This window comes from Anopheles funestus, chromosome 2RL, assembly GCF_943734845.2.
Source record: "Anopheles funestus chromosome 2RL, idAnoFuneDA-416_04, whole genome shotgun sequence".
In the NCBI taxonomy this organism is placed as follows: domain Eukaryota; kingdom Metazoa; phylum Arthropoda; class Insecta; order Diptera; family Culicidae; genus Anopheles; species Anopheles funestus.
The window spans coordinates 88,811,576-88,836,806 of record NC_064598.1 but is presented as its reverse complement, the minus strand read 5'-3'; the positions used below and the strand labels follow the sequence as shown (position 1 = coordinate 88,836,806).

The window sequence follows — 25,231 nt, the reverse complement described above, 5'->3', positions numbered from 1 at the left end:
TGTGTTTAAAGCATTATTTGAGTGAAAAGAAACTTATTTCAACCAATTGGCATGACAATGAGTCCATTTCTAATTTTTTTTCAAAATTACTCAAAAAAAAACTTAATACCTGATCAGGCTATGCAGCCTGATTCAAAATAATTTAATATCTTTTGCCATCAAATTGACGTTGGCTGACAATCTTTTATTCTTTATAGACTTCATTACGTCTGATGGTATTGTTTCTAAAAGATCAATTGAAAATTCTCCAACCGATTTGCACGATTCCCCTTTACGATTACAATATTCCCTTTATATATGATTGGAAACCCTGTAATTTCACTCTTTGTGTGCTTTAAAAAAAATAAACGTCTCACCCATTAGGTCACAAAAGCAATCATACGATTGTTCCTCCACCAAAGGCACTCGAACATGCAAAAGCACATCACAAAACCAGCAGAACAATTTCACTGTGCTTATCATTATACTAGCCGGTACGTGTTTCAATCGCGTCTGACAAACTTGACAACTCGAAACGCGAAACAAAGCACAACGGTACACGACGCTTCTAGGTGCACTGGAAGTGAAACAGTGGAAATTGATTTGCTGTGTCAAATTGATGCTTGGCCAAAGCAAATAAGCGACCACCAGGGTGATAGGAGAGTAAGGCGCGAGTAACAAAAAAAGCACAACCATTCGATTGAATGTAGCACACACACACAGACACAGAGAGAACGAGCTCAACTTTCGTTCAACCATGCATCCACCCACAGATCTACCCACGGTCCCTAACGGGCTTTGCCGGACAAACAACACTTGTTTTCTGGGAATAATTGTTTCACCTTTTTGGAGCACCGTGTTTCATGTGTTTGCTTCGGATTATTCCTCGGTTTCGTAGCCGGTAAAGCCTTAGGGAGAGATGTCTGTTTTTTTTGGTTGTTGCTCTCGGCGCTATAATCAACCACGACCAGGCGACCCCAGGCGGAAGAAGTTCGAACGATCGTGCAAAAACACCGATGACCGATTTTCATTCAATTACTCACATTCCCGCTGGCCACGGCATAGGCTAACATTCAATCCCACCGGCATTTGGTCACTTTCTCGCTCTCTCCCACTCTCTCGCACGCCGGCTCTTGCTGTCACAAGCGCTCTTCTGAAAGGTTGGAAATTTATCGTGCCGAAATCGAAATTTTCCACTTGATCAAACCACCGGCACCCCACAGATGGAGAGTTGGCGGGATGTTTTTTCTTTCCATTTTTTTCCTCAGCATCCCTGATCGAATCACCCGCCCCGGGTGCCGTATGTCCAGTGAGATTCGGTTAATTGTCGCTTCACTTTTTCACAGGTCATTCGCATCATTTCCAAGAAACAGCTATCACGAACTGGGACCCATACTGAGACCAAAGGAAAACACGGCTTTCGGCTTTTCTAACCTGAGCACGGTGACTGGCATATGGCCACATCCCAGATACCATCGGTTGTGACCGAAACATTATGATGACGATGATGATGTTAATGACGAGCTGGATGGACAGTTTGTCACTGGGACAAGCGATACATTTGTTTCCGAGATGATCCGATGCTACACATTTTTTTGCTTTCGCCCCTTTTTTCACCCTCTCGCGTTACTTGCCACCGTAAAACAACATCGGTGTTCACAAGGGGCGGTATGGTGTTATTTTCTCACACCTACTGCTTTGCACCTTTCGCGCCATGCGCAAAACCGTCGTCGAAAATGTCAGCCACGATTAGTTAACCTGGTCAGCGGTTGCACACGACATTTCCGCCGTTCGTTCGGCTGGTACGTCGTTTATTTTAGCAGGCAGGTTGCAAAACGTTCTACGACTGTGTTTGCTCTCTTTCCCGGACTGTGCAAGACCCGGTGTGAAGCAAATTGAAATTAAAAACACGCAAATTATGATGCATCCCGTCACGAGCGTTGATGGTTTATTTTTTTTCTCTTCGTTTCCGTTACGATCGAGACAGGAAGGAGAAAAGAAAAGTTGATTTTATTCAAACAAGTAAATTCCAAGCGTAGGAAGTCAAACGATCGTGATTTTTTTGCCTTTTAATGCACACCAAGGGGCAGTGTGTTGTACGAAAATATGTTTATTTTAAGTTTATATTTTTTTCAAACAAAAAATTATAAAAAAAGATAACATCAAACGATTAGTAACGAAACTCAATATGTATCGATTATAAGAAAAAAAAGAACAATTTGAACATTATCAAGAAATATACCAAAAAAAACCCTGTACTTCATGCGGCTGAGGTTCAGAGAAGGGAAAATGTTATTTATTTTTGCTTTTATATTTTCTTTGACTTACCATCAAAGAATTAAACTAACATAAACAAGAAAAAAAATAAATTAACGTTGAATGAAAAATAATACTAATTCATCCACCAAAGCAATCGACCAGGAAGCAATGGAGGCGCCTAGTACCTGGTGCGTATCAAACGAGAAAATAGATTTCCCATCGCCACTAAGCGTTGCCCCCTAAAAACCAGGTAGAAAAACCATCCCGAAACTACCTGTTTTCGTTCCTATCACGAAGTTGCCGTACCGTGGCAATAGTAAAAATAGAGCACGGGAGTTATTTGTTTATTTGTCCATTTAATGGCTGGAGGAGTATCTTTGCCCGCACGGGTGAATTTGTATCGAAGTTCATCCCACGCTCATCATCATGTTTGTTCAGATTGAGCAACTAACCCACACAAACACACATACACACACACACTCGATTACACAGCCAAACATATATACGTAGCCGACCGTAAAGCGAATGAAATTAAACATATTTAGAGCCGAGCCGTTGTGTGTTCGGTGCACGGAAGCATGTTTACTTCGGTTGCACTTGGACTTGGAGATGATAGATAATCGCTGCTACCGATTGGGGGAGATGAAAACGAGATGGGAGGAGAAGGGTTGTGAGAAGAGCATTCCGTCGGTGCATTTGAAATATGTGTATCACAAGTCGTGGATGGAAGAGTGTGGAGTAGTTTGGACATTCCGTGTCATAAAACATCACAACCTTCGTTCGGCGGTGTGCTTGTGATGGGTATGAGCAAGCAACACACTGTCCATGACGTGCCAGCACTAGCGAAGCAAAAACACTTGCTCATCGTTCGACCTTTGGTTGGAAACAATTTTGCTGAAAATCCCGATCTGTTTCGCAATGGACGATTGTCAATCTGGTCCAACGGTAAGCGATGGTAAAGTGTCGTAATCGTAGAATCGTGCAACATTGCAGACAACGTGATGCAATCTAAAGTGGGTAAATGTTTGTTGTCAGCAGCTTACGGATAGTTGTGAAACATTCTAGGAGTTTGCGTTTTCGCCATTGGTTTGAAAAAATTAACTATAAATCCCCTCACACAGATAATACTTACTTCAAGTTGCGAAAGTTTTACACCACAAATCTTAGCATAAATCAGTGTGAAGTAAAGAAACGAAAGTATTGCCAGTTTATTGAACTATTCATATAAGAATTTGTTTCTTCTATTTTTAGCCATGAGTTTAGGGATTATTCATTTCATCATTTTATTTGAACCATCGGCGTTCGCATAAAAATTCCGTCAACGAACTATCATGCACGCAAGCATATTTTCAATTTTCTTACCACACTCACAGTCAGTCACACCGGCAGAAAAAAAATGGTTCTTCTCTATAGTCCCCGCAATCATCATAATAGCAGGGACATAAAAATATCCATTTCTTGCTCATCTCTAGCGGGGTCGGTGAGTCGAGTACCCTTACAAACTGCTGCTGGTTCTGCTGCTGCCATCATTTGGTTGGATCGTTGACAAAAGTCCTGCCTAGACGGTGGTACCACTTGGATTTTGTTCCCAATATTTTTTATCTCTCCCTCTCTTTCTCTCTCTCTCTCTCGCTCCTGCTTTCTACTATTTTCAGCATCATCATTCAAATTGTGTCGAGTGAAATAGTTAACCCGACGAAATCATAGCCATCCTGTTGGCCGCCTGTGTATGCCGGCCCCTTTTCTGCTGCTCTTCTTCACCTTTCCCAAACAGAAGGAAGAACGCAACCGTATAACACGGTGAGAAGACGTAACATTATGTCGTCCCATCGATCGTGACGTCGCTTCCAAGAACCGGGGAGGAAAAAGACGATGTGTCCCATTTCGGGCATCATAAAAACCACATTCACACGCACACCTTCACACGGCCATTCCGCGCAATGTTTGTGCCCGTTCCGCTCAACAGCACGGCCATAAAATCGTTATCAGAAATAAATTGCGTGCAATGTTCAAACTTTATTTTTTACGATTATGTTCACGAGACACACATCCAGAGGAGAAGAGAAAAAAACGACACAGTGTGCTTATGTGTGGGTGACGGGAAGGTGTGTCGGAAAAGCTGTTGGGAAAAGGATATCATTTGGCTTCGAAATGCAGCACAAGCTGACACCGTAAACCACAAAGTATGCAAGTACGGGCGTGGAGTTTATCATTTTGGCGAGGAGGTTTTTTGTTGTTGTAATGCTTCAAGATCCACACTTCACAACGAGGTACAGAGAGTACAGGGGGTTTTTTTGTTGGTAAAAATCATTCCATGTTTGGTGTATGAGAGACCCAACATTTGCTACCGGGAAGGCACCGAAACGTGTGTATATTTTATTATGTCGGTTTGGTTTATGTGTCAGTAGGAAGGAAAAAAAAGCATCATAAGCCGTCCACTGGTATGATGACTTTGAACGTTTCACTTGCTTTGCTGGTTGATTTTCTATCGGTCACATTTCACTTGCGGCTGATACGAAAATTCACCGACAAGGCTGATGGCATCGCGGCTCAAACTTCACGGCCAAAAAAAGGCCCAAAATCTCATCAGGCCGGAAGCGAAAAGCAACATGATGACATAAAATTCCAACCTGCTCCATCTTTCCTCCCACACGCACACACACACACTCCAATTTTCCCCTTCAATTACACACATACGCGAAAATATGCCATAATTACGTGCCCCAAGCAGCGAAGGTGGGTTTCAGCGTGCATGGGTGGAACAAAATGACAGTGCCTGGAGGAACTTCACCTTAACAGCTGCTTTTGCAAGTCGTTTTTTGTTAGATGGAAATCGATTCGAGCGAGTAGAAAAAGTGACTACAGAAAACAAAATACATGAACTTTCCATCCCTTCCAGAAACAACTTGAGCGGCTTTTGATCAGGAACAGGGCCGGCATGTGTCACACAGCTTAAAAGTATTTAACACAATCAACTCACGCAGGGCTGTCTGTGACGGATAAGCATTTAATTTTTTTTCTTCCGTCCTCTCTTTTGTTTCGTTTACAGTTAATGTTTCCCTTCATACACCCAATTTCAGCTTCGGATTGGTTAATGGTGCGTATCGTACGTGAAAAGCCAATGCAATTGTAGCGCGGCCAGGATCGATATGGTTGGGAAAAGTGTTGAACAAAACAAAAATGAAAACCGATCAAAATTGAAACATCACCCTAATAGTGGGAGAAAGAAAAATCCGTTTTTTTCTTTTTAATTTTTAACATTTAATTTCATCAAACCCGGAAACATTTTTTTTTGGAATTTCTGTGCGATTGAGCCTGTTTTTTTGTGTTGTTGTTTTGTTTCTTCTTTTCGTGGCGTGACAGTTAGCATTTTAGGATGAAAAGAAGCAAGAGAAATTAAAGAGCACGTTCCACACCAAATGGTACACACCGTTTCGCAGCGGCGTGCCTGGTCACACATGTGCAAAGCTAATTGTTTATGAAACATTGACACGCAATCGGGAAACACCCGAGCAAAATGAAGGTACTTTGGAGGGGTTTTTTTTACTTTCTTGCTACACCCTTTAACAAGGTTTCAGGATTTTTGCCACCGGAATAATGACGTTAATGGCTGTGTTTCATTTGGATGGGAATTTTTGGTGCGGTGAAACCAACAGGTGTTGAAATGGGTTTAATATTTTTTTATTTGGGAAATTCAGTAAAAATTATATTTTAAGGACTTTTTCTAAGTTTTGTTTAAGTAGGCATAAAATAAAAATAACCGTGTAGAAATATGTCTAAAAACAATTTCATGTCTAACATTCAATCCAAGTTCAGATAAACCTCAGTTTATGTACATTTTATGCGCAAAGTATACCAAACATTGATAGCTTGTGCTTAGTTAAACGCATCTACATTCTGTCTACCATTCACACGATTCACCATATGGAATGATCTTCCTCAACAAAAAAAACCTCGACTTAAACGAAAATCATCCCTGCACATTCACAACTGCAGCATGCACGACACGTACAGCCTTTGCTGATGATGAAATGTGAACAACGTGCTCACCCTATTTGCTCATCAGCTTGCCTGTTTTTTTTTTGCTGCTGTTGTCGCACTGCCCTTCTTTAACCAACATCCAACTACAGCTGGCACCAGTTGGTACCGCCAGATTGCCGAGGTTTCATCTTTTTTTTTTTTGTATGCTGAGCTTTTAATTCAACCATTTCCCATCCTGCATCCCGACTGTCCGCAGTGTTATTAAACATTCAGCAGCAAAAGGAAAATCTGTCCAACGCGCATTCGTCCAACGGTTTTGTGTCAATTTAAGGTTGAGGGACACTTTTTTCCTGCTGCTACGTCATCACCGTTCTTCGATGTTTGGTGGTAACAGATAGGACGAGCAGCAACAAAAAAATGACATTATGTGTGCGTTTGGATGGCTTTTACCATTCTTGTGGCAGTTTGCTTTTTCAAGGGATCTTCTAGAGGATTTGATTGGAGCTTATGCTATGCTGTGTCGCTTTTAGAGAGTCAGCTTTTTCTACGACGCATCAGCAATGGGTGTGTTCATTTGGAACACCTTGCAACCTCGGGATTGGATGGGTTTTTGGGGCTGGATTTGACTTATCCCTCATTTTCTCTTTGAAACATGGAGTCCATTTCCGGCCACCACAATCAAGATTGACAGATGCGTTATGCGACACCGACAGCATGATCACACTGGTATGACTTTAATTTAGTTAAGGATGAGTCGAATCTTCACATCGAATGTAAGGCGATGAATGCTATGGAAATGAAGTTCCTCTAGCTGGATCTGTTGAAACTTTATAGAGATATTTTTTTTCTTAAGCATTACTTCAGTGTAAGGGGAATATTTTATGGTAGACAGAGAAACGCTTCTTCCTATCCATTTGCAAAACTTTGAGTTTTGAAAAAAAATCTCTTAAGAGCATATTTCATTTACACACAATGATTTCGTCCTTGATACAGCACCAAACACTCGTTTCATTTTTCACAGTTAAAGTTTCACATCTCAAAGACTGTAATCAAGTTAAAAATCCCCCAGCTTGTTCTTCCTGATGCGGTTCTATTTTCCTTGAAGGCTTAAGGATAAACCGCATATGTGTTCACGGTGCTTTTGCAGGAGTAAAGTTTTCCATTTACATGAATTCGTCATCGTGAAACAGTGAAACAAGCATCTGCATCAAAATAATGCATTTTCCAAATGCTAATGGAATGCTGTTTCGTGGCAAGAATGCACAGTGGGCCTAGCTTATGGAAATGTTGGGATAAAAATACTTGAAAGTTCATGAAATCTGCAAAGACTCGTGTGGAAACCTGCTTTAAAATATTGCTAAATGAATGAGATTTATAACAAAAAGCCTAATCTACTTTAAGGCAGAAACAATTTGATTATCAATAGGTAAAACATGTAAATAATTTTTATCCCCGCTTGCGTCCACTGCGTCCACTGTGCACCATTTGCCAAAGTTTGTTTGGAAAATGCATTTATTATATTTTTCACGTTTGTCAGCAACACACCAAAAAGGATAAAGGAGAATTCATTTTTCATACTCGTACATCAAAAGCGTGAATAAATAGTGTGTAATATAAAACCCAAAAAAAAATGCAAACCTAGACACCTACAAAACATGCACACGAGTGATAATAAATGTCCATGAATCTATCTGCACAATGTGATGCATTTTTTTTTATGTACCTTACTTTTTCCTAACAAAATTCCATCCTTCATCGGTTCCAAGTTCATCCTGCACAATGGCCAAGTAGTACACTTGGAGCGAATGCTGTTCATCGGTCGGTTTCGGTAGTTGGTTATGGATGAACGACCACACATACCGACAATGTTGGTAGTACGCAACGATGCATGCAACCACGGATCTGCATTTGCATGAAGATGCTTTTTGTGCAAAACGGGAACAGCACACATACACGCAAGCGGTGAAGCACGCAACCACATCGATGGGCACCGGTTGGCTGTGTCCCTTTCACACTGCGCGTTGCATTCAACAGCTTTCCCTGATTAATGGGTATTAGAACGTTGGCGGCATTTGGACGTTGACATACACGACATTCTTCGTCCTCTCTTTTTTTTAATGGATTTTTTTATATTACAACGACTTTATAGCATTTTTCGGTTTGCTCCGGTTTGGTTTTTGCTTACGCTGACTTTGTGCTTTTGAATTTTTACAATCACTTTTCCACCATTGCCTTCCCTACTAGTGTAGTTTGTGCTCCCTGAAGGCTTTTGGAAATGAAATGTTTTTTTTTAATTTTGCTTTCTTTTTAACACCATTTCCAACATACCACAGTATATTTGTGCGCATACTGCCAGCAACATGTGAATTGAAGCGAATAGGGGGACTTTTCGGGAAATTTGCTTGCGGCGTCCAACGGCTAGACGGCTCGAAATGAAAATGGGCGTATAAACAAACACATCGTTCACATTCGAACCGAATTCGTCCGTTGGTTGTGCAGAAATGTCAAAGAAGAAAAAAAGTGTACACAAATAAAGGATTTGTTTTGTGAAGCTTGTCCCAAAAGTGGGACATTGGTGATGTTTTGTTGATTTTGAACAAATCTGGAGGATTCGTTTGAAAAATGTAATCCTAAATCACATAGCTGCGAAACGAATGTAACCGGAAGAAAAGTAGTGTGAAATTTCAGAAGAAAAAAAAATTGTATTGTTTACTGTACATGGTTTTATATTGTCAATTTGATGATGGTAAAAAGGAAGTGATTCACAAAACATTGCACAAAGTTTAAATGCATTTTGATAGTACAAATTATTTCGAACAAACCATACTTTTTTCTAACATATCAATAGACAAACAAGTATTTTAGCATAATTTAACTTGTTATCAATACTTTTCAAGAAGCTTTTTAGCGTAAAATATTGTATCATAGACCCCAATATTTGAATTTTCTTAAAGAAGAAAAACTAATAAAGAATCAATGAAAAATATAAAAATTAGACTAAATAAACATTCATTCATTTTTCCGTCATATGGTTGACAATAAGCATTTAATTTACAATTCTTTTAATTGACTTTCTTTTTAAAATTGCAATTCAATACGTATCCTACGGAGAAAAGCATTTCATTTTCAAGGGTCACTATGAAAGTTAGCCATTTCACTATTTCTCATTTAATTTCATTAAGGTTATCTTTCACTTCTTCATTCACTCACAAAATTATACAAACCCAATACGTAGCCTGTAAAAGAATTTTCGATTTCTTTTTTGCCCATCGATTGCTTTACTACACAGCCAGCCAATGATACGATGCGGAAACAAGATTTTTCTTCCCCATCTTTCATTCCCTACCTTGTAGAGAAAAGCATACAAAACGGGACGAAAGAGTTTGTCTTCGAATTCCCATTACTTTCCCACAGGAATGGAACCATACGCTCGGGAATCGTAAAATCAATATTCCTCCCGTTTCGTACAGTGCACAGTGAATTCGTAACGCAACGAGACTGGAGGTCAAACCGCTTCCCCAAACCCGAATACACACTTTACCGTAGCCGGCATTTTGTGTTGTAATTTTTCCTTCCTTTCCTCCATGCTTCCTTGCCTCGTTGCCTCGGTTTTTTTGCCCATCCGAAGCTTTACTTCGGGGCTTTCCGCGCGAATGCGTCGACTGCGCCCGCAACACAGAAAACACAGAAAAGCTTTTTCCCTGCCTCGTGTCGTGCTTTCGGTGGTTTCTCTTTCTCTCGCTCTCTCTTCCCACCCACTAACGGTGGTGGTAGAAAACGTAACCTTCCAGTTTCTTGTGGGCTTGGTGTTCCGGTTTTTTCCCACATCGCGTACAAGCAACGATTTCCCTCAGCATGATGGTGTAACATGTGCGGATGAGGTTTTTCTTTCTTTTCCACCTTCCACCGAGAGAAGAAGCAACAAAAAAGTACTCCTTCAGGCGTGCGTTGGAAAGTTGATTTGTTTCAACGGCATACATTCGCACACCAAACCACGCACGCACACCAACCTCGGTTGGTTCGGTTTCACATAAACGTTCACTCAGACCAGCACACACACACACACACGAACGTTCCAGAGACCATCCACATGACCCATGGTGTAGTGGAAAAGCTGAAGCTTGATTTTCTCTGGTGCCTTTCGTGGCAAAGACATCAACAGTCATTCAATCCAACGATTCGCTTTTGCGTTCCTTTTGCTAAATGCAGCACAAACTCGTCGACTCTCGAAAACCCCTTCGTTCGAGACTTTTGGTAAGGATGGCAAAATGGTATGGTTTGCACAATTTTCCTTACCATTCCGGATGCAATAATTCACTTTTGCCTGAGCAAATTAAAATGCAATTTGTTCACCCTCTTCACAAGAAAAGCCTGAAGGTCTTTGCAGTCGATCTTTCTTTCTGGAGCTTAGGATCTGTATTGTGTCATTGCGGTGATGGCTTTTGCAAGGGTGGCTTTCTCTAAAGAAATGAAAAAGGATTAAAAAGGTACCAAGATACCGAAGTGCAACCGACATGGATGAGGTTTCCGTTCCGGTTGAATCTTTTGTGCGTTGTGCTTTTACGATGATGAAGATTAAGCGACCCATCAATGAGAAGAGGTGCTTTTTTTGGAGCATTGCAGTTGGTTTTTGGAGGATTTTTGAATTGAATTAGCAAGTAAATTGATTTCTTAAGACTTACAAAAGTATCTTTATTCGTTTTGTTTCATCACACCACGGCTTGCGCTGAGGAACTATCTTTCGCAAAATGCTGAGTTACTGATTCGATTTAATACGATTTGCAAGGAACGGAAGAGACTTTGAGAAATCTATATGAACAATTATATATTGCATGTGACTCTTCAAGTCTTTTACTTTCGCTTATGTCTAAGCATAATTTATTTAAAGAATTTCTTAACGTGATTTATAAAAATCAACTCTTTATCCACATTGCAGCAACAGAATTACGGTTTACTCTCAAGTAAACTTCCTTCCAATAAAGTTAATCTTCAATTGTGAGTTGTCCATCACGCTGGCAGTAATTGGAGTGAACATAAAATGATTTTGTATTAAGTTCAATGTCTTCTTGATTAAACCTTAATAAAAGTGAGCCCAAATTATGCAGTTTTAAGGGGGAAAAATATAGCTCCATTAAACTATAATATTATATCAACATATTTGATTGCTAATTGAAGCAATTGGAGTATGAACTTGAATTCAAATATCCTCATGGGACATCCATTATATTATTCCCTTTTATTACTTTGCACTCATGTTTATTCCCGCACGTGCGAAATATGCCAATAATCGAGTGGCAATGCGGGGGTTTTGTAATAAATACCGACCGATGGGGGAAAGAAAACAAAAAACACACACACACACACCTACCCGCCTAGCAACAGGAGTGAAGCTTACACTATCGGTAAAATCGATTTTATCGATCCGCAAAACGGGTCCTTGTGTGGGGTCGTCCTTGTGAAGAACCCGAACCGAAGCTGTGCTTGTGGTTTGTGGGCAAAGGAGACTCAAACCTCCTTTGGTCAACCTTGTAGCGCGTGTGGTCACCATGGATCGGTGTTTTATGTTCAGATGCCGTTGATTAAAACCACTAACTATTGTGCTACCGTGTTTTTTTTGTACTTTTTTTGTTTTCTTCATTTTGCTTTTGTTTTGCTCGGGTGACCATTAAATTTTTGTGAAGAATGAAGAAGGAGATCGGGAAGGGGAGGGTTTGTAAAGGGAGGCTTGCAGCGAGATAATGCGAATACATTATTTAAAGCTTACCTTCAATGGTGCATGCCTCCACCGGTGTCCTTCCACTGGTTGAAAGCACTAATGGCCTCTGGCGACCTTCAACCAAAAAACACTCCTTCAAACACACCCACACAGACACACAGCGATGCACGCACACAATACTGGCGCTTTAGCCTTTGCTGGCTTATTTTTTTCTTCCTCCGTGGCACAGTAAGACAGGATTTCCGTTCCGTCGAGGATTTCGTGAAGAAGTCGAGAAACCTCGAATCGGGGACTTTTTCCTTTCTTTTGGGCGTCAAATGGCGTCTTGACGGAGCGATTCACCGGCAGGCTTGCAACACACAGTTTAGTGTGTAATACGCACATGGACACAAACACTAGACGCACCCACTGAATGGCAGTGTCACTTACAGCAGTACACAACAAAACCCAAGAATATCCTTCAAACCGTCGAATAATGTGTGCGCCTTCGAATGCCGCTTTTTCACGCCTCGAAACACTGCGTGTGATGCGCAACAACTATGCAGCTCCATACACCGGTACCCTTACACACGGCCAACCGTGATGGGTGGTGCGATCGATTACAATTTTCACCGTCATTTTTTTCCCCGAACGACACTTTTTTTATTTATCTGCATTCGTTTTCCTTTTCGCTTCTTCACTCACTCGCCTTCACGGGCTGTATTCAGTGTGGCCCAATCTCACATCCTTGCTGGAATTATTTTACACACACTGTGCACACACCAACACCGCCAAAATAGGGGGAAGAAACGAAGTTGAAGAAAAAGAACGATCACATGTTGTAAAATCGCACACAGCACACTCACACAAGCCCACGCACACACACACTCGTACGCTGAAGCTTTCTGATCATTAGAGCCAGGACGTACATTTTCCTTTTGTCCCATTACCAAACGACCAGTTGAACATCACATGGTCTTTAATTTCAAGCCAAAAAGTGTCAGAAAGAGGAGGCAAAAGAAAAGAAAACAAAAAAAACGATCGAAACGGTAACGACTGTTTGCTGTTTTTGGGATGGTGGAGCCGTTTTGCATGGTACAGTTTGTCGTTGGTCGGTAACTTTACTTTCATTTTAAAGAAAAGGTTTTTTGGACGAGGAAATTCGATTCCATGCTTACTAAAAACCAAAACGACCATTTTCGATCCCTTTTTTTCCTGGCAGGGTGTGTAGAAACAGTCAATTAAGCGTTGACAGCCTGTCCGGTTGGGGTTTAAAAGAGTTATAAAATTAAATAAGAATGAAAAGTAAACCCTAGCAAAGATAAAAGGGAAAGTAAGATAACGCTTGGAAGAAAAAACACGAAACGAAGCAGGGAGGAGTGTTGAAAGAGGCGTTTCGTCCATGATGAAATGAAGCTACCAGAAACCGAAGGTTCTATTTACTCAGCGGTTCTTTTTGGTTTGTGGTTGTGATTGCAGTATAATTTTAAAGAACTTTTCTTACCAGTAATGGACGAGTTTTTGGTAGAACTTTACGAATAAAAAGTGGGCGAGAAGCTTTCACCTCTAAGCTAACTAAGCTCCCTGTGTGAATGTCTTCATGATCAAAAGAAGAATTTCATCCGTTCGTTAGAGAGCAGATGCTTCAACCAGTACACGACGCTGTAAGTACTGTTTGCGTCTGTTTAAACTATACTTCAAACTCCCCATATGTAGCCAGTAGTATTGTTCCCAGACGCAAAAGCCGCCCTTAAAGTGGGCTTACCCACACCATTCGGCTGTGACAGAAAGTTGCGCCCCACTTTTAATAATGGGTGAGTTGGTTACGGTCTTACCTACCGCTGTGAGATTACACACTGAACACGTTTGCACAACCATCGCCATCTACCATTAGTAGCGTCTACCTGCCTAGACCCAACGAACGGGTCTGGTCATTTGCTGCTGTTTGCTGTGCCACACACCCTTACTACTACCACTACTACTGCTAGTGCTACCCCGAATAGACGTACTCCTCCCTCCACCTATGCTGTTCAGGATGTACAGGATCTCCGACCTACGTACGGGAGTAGATAGTATTACCGCAAGAGGTCGCAAACACACGCCCGCACACACACACACACACTGTCGGTCGGTCGGATATGAAGCACGTGTGTAGTCCTGTTTGCACGTTGCCTTTACGCCTTCCTTCCGTGTTGTTCACGAGCGGCACACACACACACACACATACACGAAGGTCCTCGGCGGTCAGGCAAAACTGTCCTGTACGGGGCCCGACAACAGCGTTCCAAAGCGCACGGGAATCGAACGACGTCTCGATTACTACTGAAAAGTGGTTTCCCACCTTTGGGCACGTTCTCGATTCACGCTGCACACCACCAGTTTGATCGACTTGACTGGGTTTACTATGGGTACAGGGTTGTCCGAATGTACTCTCTAAAACGGGTTTGTGTAATTTGTGATTAATGTAATAAATCAACGTTTTTGTTTCAAATATGTTATTCTAATTTGACTACTATTAATGTTAATTAGTATTTATCTTCAATTGTCGTTCATTATCAAGAAAAGTGAAGCATAAAACCTAGCAAAAGTGATAATTTTTAGGATAAGAATAAAAATATGCAATGTGGATTGTATATCTTTAGGGGTTATGAATCTAAATGTTACATTTTTAACGTTTTTTTGGTTTCATAGCTGTTAAAATGCATTAAAAGCGTACTCTGTGTTTGACATTCCTCGAATTCGTTACGTTTACTATTGCTGAGATTTGGAGAGATGTTGATTCTACGAGCGAAAAACAGTTGTAAATTTTGAGCGAGATGAAGAAAATCGACGAAACCGCAAACAAACATGAGCGAGAGTAAGAATCGATGAAGAGAACAGGCGGCATCGTTCGGCTCCCATGTTTTCACCATGTTGTGAAGGCGTTACATTTAAAAGCAAAACGGGAGCAAAATTTTCCTTCCCGTGTGAAGCAACATAAAACAGAGCTTTGCAGAGAAATGTGAGAAGTAAACAACAAAAATGTTAAACGCTACCAACACGGGATTGCGTGAAAACTACGAACCAAGAGAGGGACGTTAAAATGAACCGAATAAACAAGAGAGAAATGTCCGTAGTAATAACCCACTAGCGTAACAGCATCCACCAAACACCCCGCCTTACACCACCCCATCTCGTCGCGTCCGCCAAAAACCTCTTTGCGTTTCATCCTAAGAAAATCGAAAGAAATATCCCGCCAGTGCGTTTCAGTGCTTTTTTCTCGCTTGAAAATACATTGTTACATGCTGCTATCCATTTTTCCCAGCATCGTTGGGATGGGTATGGAACTAAAGGAAGAGAGAGATTGTGTGTATGTTCCGTCTTCGGGGAGCATTTCTCTCTCTCTCTCTTTTTTTGCTCTTCCCGCGGAATCGGTACGTAAAATGGTACGAAAACATTACACGAGAGCGGGCGGCATTTTGATGTATTTCGGGGTGGAATGTTTTTTTTTTCTCTCTGTGAGTTTCGTTGTATTGTTTTTTTCCTTCTTCTTTCTTCGCCTACACGAAACAAAAGACTGCTGGCGCTTTTTTTGGGCGGCGGGCGTGTAACTGGGCACAGGAATTTCGGGTCCCGTGGTTGTCTTTTACACACAAAGGAGAAAATTCGCTCAACAGATGCGTAATGGGGAAGAAAAATGCTGCGAAGGTTTTTCGGCACGAAGCTTTGTAAAGTTGACATATTTGTTTGACCATTTTTTAAAAAGGATATTGAGTAATTAAGGTTTTTTATGGCTATTTGTTCATTGGATTTGTTACAAAAAAAAAATAATAATCGAAAATAGTACATAGGGAATTGTTTTAATTAGTTGTCAACTTGAACAAAAGCAAACAATTAAGCTGGGCTTAATAAGTAATAAACACATTAACAAAATATAAAATATAAAAATATAAAACATATTTTAAATTTTCTACTCTCCTATCAGGATGAAACAATAAATCCACACAAGAAACAGCTTAATCTCACGATTACAATAGACGTATTAAAATCAGACTGTCCTTGACATTCACCAACCCGTCTTGATCGCTCTGTTTGGCATAGTTGTTTCCGTCAGTTCCTGTACATGTACAGCTGAAAGCAACTCACCAATAGCAAGTAACTCGTTAAGCAACCAGACCCTCCCCCACAGGCTCAAGCAGCGTTTCGGTAATGATTTATTTTTGGTTCACCTGTTTCCGTGGCCAATAAGCCGGTAACTTCTCGTTCAACAACACCCGCACCGTAGGAAACCCGACTCTCCTGAATGACCTCCACCTTCTCATAGGGGGGGAGCTGTAAAGTAAAAACTTCCCTCACAGGAAATGGTTCATTTTGACCTGCCCGATTCCGCCACCGTTTCCGGAACTGAATCTAACATACACCAACACTCACACACACACACGCCTACCCGCGGTGTATGGCTTTCTGGTTGAGATTTATTACGGGCGTCCCCGTCGGCGTAAGATTTATTGGGACAGGTCCTGTTGGTGCATGGACGGACGGTCATGGAAACCAATCCAATATTGCGTCCCGAAGCAACAGAAAAAGTGTCACATGTTGACACACGCGGAACACACGTATACAATGTATGTACACACATCCCTCCTGTTGACGTCGGATGTCCCGGATGTTGGTAATATTTCCGCTTTTTGGTGACTGAAAAAGGCTCGTATCTGAAGTGTCCTGATTTACCCGCTTATCCAAGCAAGACACAGAAGGAAGGAAAAAAATCGTTTTCCACAGCGCGATGGAACAAAGGCGTGGTGGAAAGATAAGGGAAATGATTGGAAAATGAGTGAAGAGGAAAAGAAAAACGAACACAAAATATCGACCGAACGTGCAACAATTTTGCTTTCAAACTCCTTCCGACAGGTCCTTCGGGGTGGAAAATGTATGGCAATTTGTATTTCTAGGGGTTTTTTTAAATTCCCAGCCTTATAGGCAGGTTTTTTTTTCTCCACGAAAGCTACACAATCTTAATAGCTTATATTGGAAGGAGGTCGGTTTTAATAAAATAGAATATTTGATAATGGGGAATATTTGATAATGGCCGAAACGCACCATTTACGTTCCGATACGTGTGCGTATAAAATTTCACGCTTGTCTGTTTTAATCAATTGATTTTAATTTTGGAATGGAAATTATTTGTTTGTTTTCCACCGAATAAATTTCCTTTTTACCCATTGAAAAGGACCATTTTTTGATGATGTTCGTAGTTGAGTTTTATTGCTTTTTACTGCTAATACTGTAACAAGGGATGAATCCAAGGAAAAGCGAATGACCCGAGTATAAACGCCTCCGAAGTACTTTTAATTTAAATTAAACGAAACGAATCGTCATCGGTTAGTTTCTTGGGAGTTTATCCCTAATGGGAGTGGTTTTTCCCTTATCTAACCAACCCCTCCGGGTGGTCGCTCGGTTCATCTTTGCGTGAGACGCGTTTATATCTTTACCTTTACTTCTTGGCCACTAAGCAAATTATAGTACAGACGCGAAGGAATGGGACATTAGATATTAATTCGCGCCAGCTCGATATGTCCTCCTGGGGCGGGCGGGAAACTTCCGGAAAACCTTGGGAATGGTAAAAGCGAAACAACCGAAAATGTGACCCAAAAGTATGGTCAAGGAAATGGACCGTTTATTGACCTTGGGTGAACGGGCGAGATAATTCGCTTCTTCGTGTGGATGTGTGTGTGCATTCGAGTATGTGTGATTGGAAAGGCAAACAGTAGTGGCAAAAGAAACGTCCCGGCTCACTTTCGGTGAATAATTTATTCCCTCGTGGTACGGTTGGTTGGCTGGAAGGCGTTTCTGCCTTATGCTTTTATTGTATTGATGTAGCCTGTAAGAAAAGGGAACCAAACTGCATGGTGTGTCTGTTTGCGTGCGTATTGGTATTCGCTCGTCAAGGTCCGCTTCGGGGTTTCGCCTGCCTTTCCAGGAGAAAAACTTTCACTAAACATCGCTCCGGGCAGCGAAAGGTGGAGTTTTGCGTTTCCGGACACGAAAGAAAAAAACACCCGGCACAAAACCCGGCGGGGTTGGACAATTTCGTGTGGAATGTAGGAATGCGAGAAACGCTTTGGAAATTGTTTCTTTTCTTTCGGGACCGGCGTTTTGCACAAACGATTCTGGAGACTTTTTAAAAATTTGAAGAATTTTTGGCAAATAAAACCATTTTCTGCTTGCATCACTGTATTATGTTGATTGGGCGCTTCGGGTTGAATAGTTTTGCATCCATTGTTCAGTTACTAGAATTTAATTTGTGATACGTTGGAATATTAAATATTTATAACCCATTGTGAAAATATGTTACTGTTAACAAGATCTTCAAATGATTGAGTTAGTATAAAAATGATTGAAATGGTTATTTGCTTCATATAGTCGTTAAAAAGGCATAAATTCTAAAATATTATTTCCTATTGGCTGGGCTTGAAACAAGACACAAGTTAAGTTTCTCAAATTAGTGTAAAAGATTTGAAACGATTCTTATAGCTTGTTGCCATAAAGTATATCTTGGTGAGTTTCTTGTTCAGCATTTCGCAAGTTCCCCAAGGGTAGCTTTTCCTATTCTACAAAGAAATCCGTTAGCAATCTTGTCGAAAGCTCAGTTTAAGGAAACTTCATTGATGATAGTGACTTTAAAACTCCTTATCTTAGCGATGCTCTCTCAGCTGGTTAGATGTCCAAGTAAATGCTCCGCCATCTGCATCCATGTGTTTCACGATTTGGGTGAGACCCTCGACTGTTCGCTCTTCGCTGATCACTTTGTAGACATTATATCTACAAAGCGTTTACTGTACTAAATCTTATTCCCAGACTCGTTACTGATATGGCTGATATCATTTGCCCTACAGCGCTTCCCGGTTGTTTAGCCACACTTCACCCGAATATGTTTGTATTGTCTGAAATTCTTCCGTTCTAGTATGGCATGTAGCACTTGAGGAGTTGCAGTGGAGCTTCACGTGATTTGAGCTAAGAGTTTTAATTTCTATCTTCTTGGTTCTCAACCATATCTCAATCTCTACAAACGAAGTTCGGTGCCATCAGATGGAGGCCTGGAATCGTTGGAGAACAATCGTTTTCTAGTCGTTTCTAGACCAAAATTATTTGGGTGGTTTGTCTTTGGTTTTGAGAATTGAGATTAAAAAATAATATTAATCTACCAAAATGTATACCAACTTTTTTTCCCACAAATCAGTGTAGAAAATATTTTCATCCTCAAGTAATCGTCAATGTTTTCATCTGCCCCCGGAGGATCAAAATTTAATCGCACTAACCTTTTGAACAAAAGGAATTGTTTATATAATGGTTTTTAACCCTTTTTTGCTATACAAGCAGTATGTAAATTTAGCCAGACAGACAGATTCTTTCCCATTCCAAGACAAGGAACAAGATTTTGTCTTGTCTTACACAGGAACAAAGAAGAACTGTCGATAGCAAGAAATCTTCCCGAAATAAATAAAGAAACGCTTTATCGTTCCCCAGACAGAGGTAAAACTTTCGAAAAACTACACCATCAATTATTAGCCCGTTCCAGCGAGCTGTGTTTATACGGTGCTCTTTTGTTGTCTCTTCAGTAGGAAATAAAATTGCATCACATAGACACATTGCCTAAGCAAGTGCCGTGATTTTTCCAGCCCATGAACTACTCAGCACGAACTACATCGTCACCTCTGGAGTGACTTATTATTTCCCGGTGCTTCACATACGTCCCCATGCGTCCCCCATTATTGTGACAATAAGATAAATGAAAGGCAAAATCAAAACACGCCAACTGGAAAGTGAATCGAATCAGGCGACTACACCGAATGATTTCATTCCCATTGAACCAACCGTGAAGGTTTACTATTGTTCAGTAGAGCTTTACTCCACCAACATGCGGCCTAAGCTTCTATTGATTTTTTTTCCTTTCACCAGTAAGCATCGCTCCCTGGCGCATTGTTTTGTAAGCTTCTGTTACGAAATCAATATTATTCAATTTTGAACGGATTAAGAAATGGGTTTTGTGTAGCATACACGAACATTTGGCCCAGTTATATGTTACGCGTAGTTTTTGGGTTTTTTTTTCGCTTCTCTACCTTACTCATGAGAGATTTACAAACGGAGAGCGATAAAAAAAACATCCCTTTTTCCTTATATCTAATGCGGGTGCGTTTTCGTTCACAGCAAACCTTCAATTTTCCTTCAGCATCCTTCACGCTACACGAACGCGAAGGCAATTGTGCCCGTGACAGGGTTAGGCCCAAAAACTCAACCAGCAGGGAGAAGAAAAAAAACGTATTTCATCTTCTCAGAACTTCTTCTTTGCAAAGGGCTAAATATAAAAAATATATATCATGAATTCGGTCTGATATTTTAGATACTTTACATGCCTCACGGGGGCCCGCTAAGACGTGTTTTGCACGTTCGTTTCCCTCGCTGAACCGGCTGAAGGAAATCGAAGACATTTGCCTGGAAGGGGCACAACGAGCGAAATAGCTTGTGCGATGTACGGGAAAGATAGCAATCTACGCCAAGACTTAATTTGATCCTGAAAGCTCCAATACAGCTGAGATGGGAGTGGAGACTATACGCCTTGAAAGCGTGGAAGCGTTTTGTTTAGTCAGTCACTCGATAATGCTAGAAGCGCATGGAAGCGATACATCAGCACCGAGCTGCCGAGCTAATCCATTCGCCCTCTCACATGCTTCATGCTTACCGACGACACCGGCCCGTAACAAAGTGTTAAGCTTTATGCAGCGTGTCGCAAACATTGACAAACGCAGAGAGCCCACCTGGGAAATGACGCATCTTCTGCAAATTACGTGCGACGGATCGGACGGATCGATGAAGCGGAAAAGTGCGTACGGTTTTGTGCGAAAATTGCTTCGAGGAAAGTACGACACACAATGGACATGTTTCACGTCCACCGCACCGGAGACGCAAGTTCGTGGCGTGGTGTGCGGTGTCCCTACAGGTGAACGGATCGGTTTCGATTCACTGACATCAAACAATTATTCCTGTAATGAACATTCACCCGGAAGAGAGCTTTCAATAGGATGGTCGACTTCGGTGCATAACAGGGGTTTGCGAACAGTGTCGGTCCAATCATCCAGTGGTCTATGAAGGTACCGATGTCAATTACGTTACGATGCGGAAGGTTAATAATGGTTAGCAGCTGGGGTAAATAGACACGACACTTGTGATTGAAAGTAGATCAACTAGTCTGTAGAGCAAATTATTTCCTTTATTTTCTTTTTATCTTAAAACTTTCCTTACTAAATTTCAAACAAAATTAGCATCGAAAACCCCGCTCAACAGGATTTCATCGATTAGAACCAATTTAAATTCACGGCCAAAAAACCAGTTAAATTACACGTTCATCACGGAAACGAACACCGGTACCATTTTGCATTTTCCCCTTTTCGATTTGTACTATTTGCCGTTTTCCACCTTTCTGGCCGCATTTGAACTGAACTGAACTGGGTTATGCAAATAAGCGAACTGACGGTTTTTACAGCTTCTGTTTAAGCAACTCAAGTGCAGAAGTTCGTGCAAGTACGAACAAGTGAAATAAAACGTGCCACAAAGTTCCATCAAAGGTAGGTTCCCATCATTTGCTCACTCCATTCGCTCGCTTAATTTCGATGAGAATGCTATTCGATCTCATTCGCATGCTAATTCAATACTGGCTGGTTGATTATGCGGAAATATGAACTTAATTTGGAACGCAAATGACTAAAGTATCTCTACGTTGAGCAAAAAATGACTCCTGCTTTTTGTGCAGACGATGTGAATGGGATAAGTAATGTCCAAATTTCCCCTCAAGGGCTCTCCCAACCTAACCACCGGATGTTGACTGTTTGACATCCTGTTTCTGGCTTTGTTGATAAGGAAAGATTTACCCTTGCGGCTAATCTAAGCGTGTATGTGTGTACAGATTGTATTGACATGTAATGGTTAAACAAATTATAACACGCTGAGATTAGAGTTTATGGTCTTACAAATCACCCCACTCGGTAGAAGTAGTGAGTAGGTCGCCACCGGATTTAGCGGCTCGAATGGATCGATTTTTCTCCCATCGGACACTCATTTGTGGTCGATGGTGTGGCCGTGCTTTATGGCCTTCATTATCCAGTCTCATAAACATCGCGCACACATACGCTCGCTACTACAGTCATTTGCCACATTTCATTCGGCAACGAACTTTTACTTCCGTTCAGCTCTCACATATGTGTGCAAAGACGAGGAAAGAAGTGAAGTGCCAAACATAAACCCGCTGCCCACGTACTATCACAACCCACAGTTGGCCACGTTGGCGGACCGCATCGATCACATGTGCAACAATCGTACGGTACCAAATTCCATTCCTCCATTCATCCCAACAAAAAAGAAACAAGCACCAAACCAATTCGCTAACTCCAAAACAGTCCAGATTAACGGAACTCTCATGCCCTATCGATCGACGATTTACGGTGTGTGGCGCTTTTGCTACACACGCACACATCACCTAAGTAGCTCACCGCAGCAAAAACAACGCTCCCGAGAGGCAGCATCTTTACGCGTGTTCAGTATCTTACTTTATTTTCCATGCTTTTATGCTCCCGTTTCGCGTTACGGGGTTTTGTTTCGTTTTGTGCGCTTTATCCTTCCTTGTCGATTAATTTGCCATCAGTGCCATAAAAGATTCATTACCACCTTGCACACCCGTGACCGTGTGCAGCATTGTTGCTCGTGCTTTCAGGGTTCTTGTTTTTACAGAAGTAAATGTTGTTTTTTTTGTGACCTACCCTGCCCATGGTTAGCTTGCCGCAATGCGACTTCTTTTGTTATTTGTCGTGAAGTGTTGGTGGCAAAATCAAGGAAGGATTAATGCAACGCTGAATTTGTGATGAGTTAAAGAGTTTGAATCAAGAATTAAAGCGTCCGAAGAATAAAATACTATTTAGCGATTTTTGTCTTCAATGGAGACGCCTGGTGGATTGAGAATGTTTTATTTTTTTTGTTATTTTAGCTTAGACAGAACAAAAGAAGTACAATACAGTAGAAAGAAAAAAGATGTTGGATTATAATTTTTACAAGATGTATTGAGCTTTGCAATGTTTCAAGCAAATTATTGCAGTAAAAAATCTGATGGAGACGCCCAGTCATTCGTATCATTGACATTAAAAATCGTAATCTAAACATGATACCTATTAGAAATCTTTTTCTTAAAATAATAATTCGCCTGTAAATACCTTACTGAGCTGTTGAAGAATACTCCAAACTAAATTGTTCTAAAATTTCATTTAGGCTAAATGGAGACGCCTAGTGTTTTATGACATCTCGAATTTACACCTTCATTAAGACATTTTTTTATGTCTGCCTTTGCATGCTAAATCAATCATCCTTTGTTACCTGACAGACACATAAGCACTTTTGATTGGTTGATTCCTCGCCTCCTCCCAAGAAAACAACAACCACATAATCAATAATCCCAGCTGTGACATCGACAGCCAGTTTGACTAAAATCAGAAGACAAAAATGTTTCTGCTCTACCGTTTGGGTGGGGTTAAAACCGCAACATCTTCCAACACACAAAGAAGGATTGAAACAATCGTTCACCACCCGGAAACGGACACAGACGACAAAGCATCATTTTCAGCGAAGGTGAAGGTTCTCATCAGCACGGAAGGCACGTTTTGGCAAGAGTTTTCCTTAATGTTTCACCACCGTCAACCGTTTCCGTTGCTATACCGTTTGAAAACTGCAATGATTGTTTATGGTGATGGTTTTCTTCGGAGGTTGTTTTACTGCATGTTTCACTGTGTGTTTCTTTGTTCAGTGTTCGGAGTTTGGTTCGCTGTTTATCTTTCCGTCCAGCGTAAGAGAACCATTTTCCCGACCATTTACGTCCGACAAATGACTTTTTCAAGCTTTCTTCAGGGTTTCTTATTCTTATTGTCTGGTTGTAATTTTTTCGTGAATGTATGTGGTGTATCGTAAGCACTAAAACAAAGATTGAATAGCTCACCAAAATTTATAATATGCAGTGAATGGTTTGTGTATAAAATATGAAATTATATAGCATTTATTTATGCTCTACATACTCCTGGCAGATATTCTGTCAAACACTAAAATACATTCACACACCACTATTACAATTCCCATGAATCTTGTCTTTTCATTCTTTCAAACTGTAAACTGTTGTTTGTTTTCTCTTCCCCAAGGAATAATTTAAATCTATTCTTATGCCTGTACGTCTCGGAAGGAGAAAATTAAAAAATCCTTCAGAACACGTTCCTTCAGGTAAGTAAAACGTTGCTTAATTTGAAACAAAACAAAACAATAAACGCTTAACAAAAACATAGACAGATGAAGATTAAAACAGAAGAAACGAACAACACACAGTAAGGCTCCAAACAACATTTGGAACCGACTGCAGCTGTATCACACAGAACAAGCATCATCTTGCTTGCCGGCGTGGCATCGTCTGTGATATGGTTTTGTGGTTTCGGGAAAAGTTAAAACGACTGAAAATGGGAAAAGTGCTATACCAATGTGAAGAAACGAACGAGCAGCAAATGAAACATATTCAAGAGTTCTACAAGCGAGTGCCCCATGTCGGTGTCTTTTTGCTGGTTATAATGGTTTGATTTCGTTTCATGAAAAGTCTTTTGAACATAGTAGAAGGTTTACGCTGCTGAATAAAGCACCTTACCGGGAACGAATTTTAGGAAGGATACCTCCATACATGACCTTCATTATGCTGGGAGAAAAAACTTTTTTTTCATAAGATAAACAGTTTAATTGATTTTATACCAAATAAAAAACAAAATGTGTCCTTTTCGTAAAACAAGAATCCTAAAACAAACCAAAAATCTTCTACAGTAGGCATAGTAACTCGTGACTCCATTTTACAAGTGCGCCCGATGCAAAACAGTGAGGACCCCCATAAATTTATCGTCCTCCAATAAGCAAGAAATGTTTCACCCTTAGAAACGCAACACGTTTTGCGTTAATGAAGGCGTACGGTTTTGATGATGAACAGCTTACCGCTCTTGCTCTAATTTAATGATTTTTTGTGAGATATAATTTCCAACCAGCCAGCCAATAAGGACACACATCCCGACGACCGTTGGCCGCAAGTAGCAATCACTCCACAAGAGAGGATCGTTTTTTTCCGTTGTGTTTCATTTTGTTTTATTCCAGCGCTATCAACCAAGCAACGTGGTATGTCTTGAGTTGCGTCCGTTTCCCCATTTTTTTCTTCGCGCTCGTTGCCCCGATACTGCCGAAAGTGGACCACGAGGAAACGCACCGTCATTTTACTTTGTT

At 40.9% G+C, this 25,231-nt stretch overlaps 1 protein-coding gene and 1 long non-coding RNA gene across 10 annotated transcripts in view; both read right to left on the bottom strand.

Annotated features, from left to right (window-relative positions):
• The window catches only part of LOC125762213 (uncharacterized), a 226,263-nt gene extending 225,816 nt beyond the window's left edge, over positions 1-447 (bottom strand). The window contains exon 1 of the long non-coding RNA XR_007418185.1: positions 34-447. This is a non-coding gene — a long non-coding RNA (uncharacterized LOC125762213). The remainder of the gene's footprint in view (positions 1-33) is intronic.
• Positions 1-14,229, bottom strand: part of LOC125762172 (potassium voltage-gated channel protein Shaw) — a 69,462-nt gene extending 55,233 nt beyond the window's left edge. For 3 of the 9 annotated variants that reach the window (XR_007418172.1, XM_049424004.1, XM_049424012.1), the window contains exons 1-2: positions 13,754-14,135; positions 11,984-12,685 (exon numbers count right to left, since the gene is read on the bottom strand). The gene's annotated coding sequence lies outside the window, so the exon portion shown is untranslated. The other 6 variants (XM_049424011.1, XM_049424005.1, XM_049424007.1 and 3 more) reach the window with 6 other exon arrangements.
• Between the last annotated feature and the right edge of the window lie 11,002 nt (positions 14,230-25,231).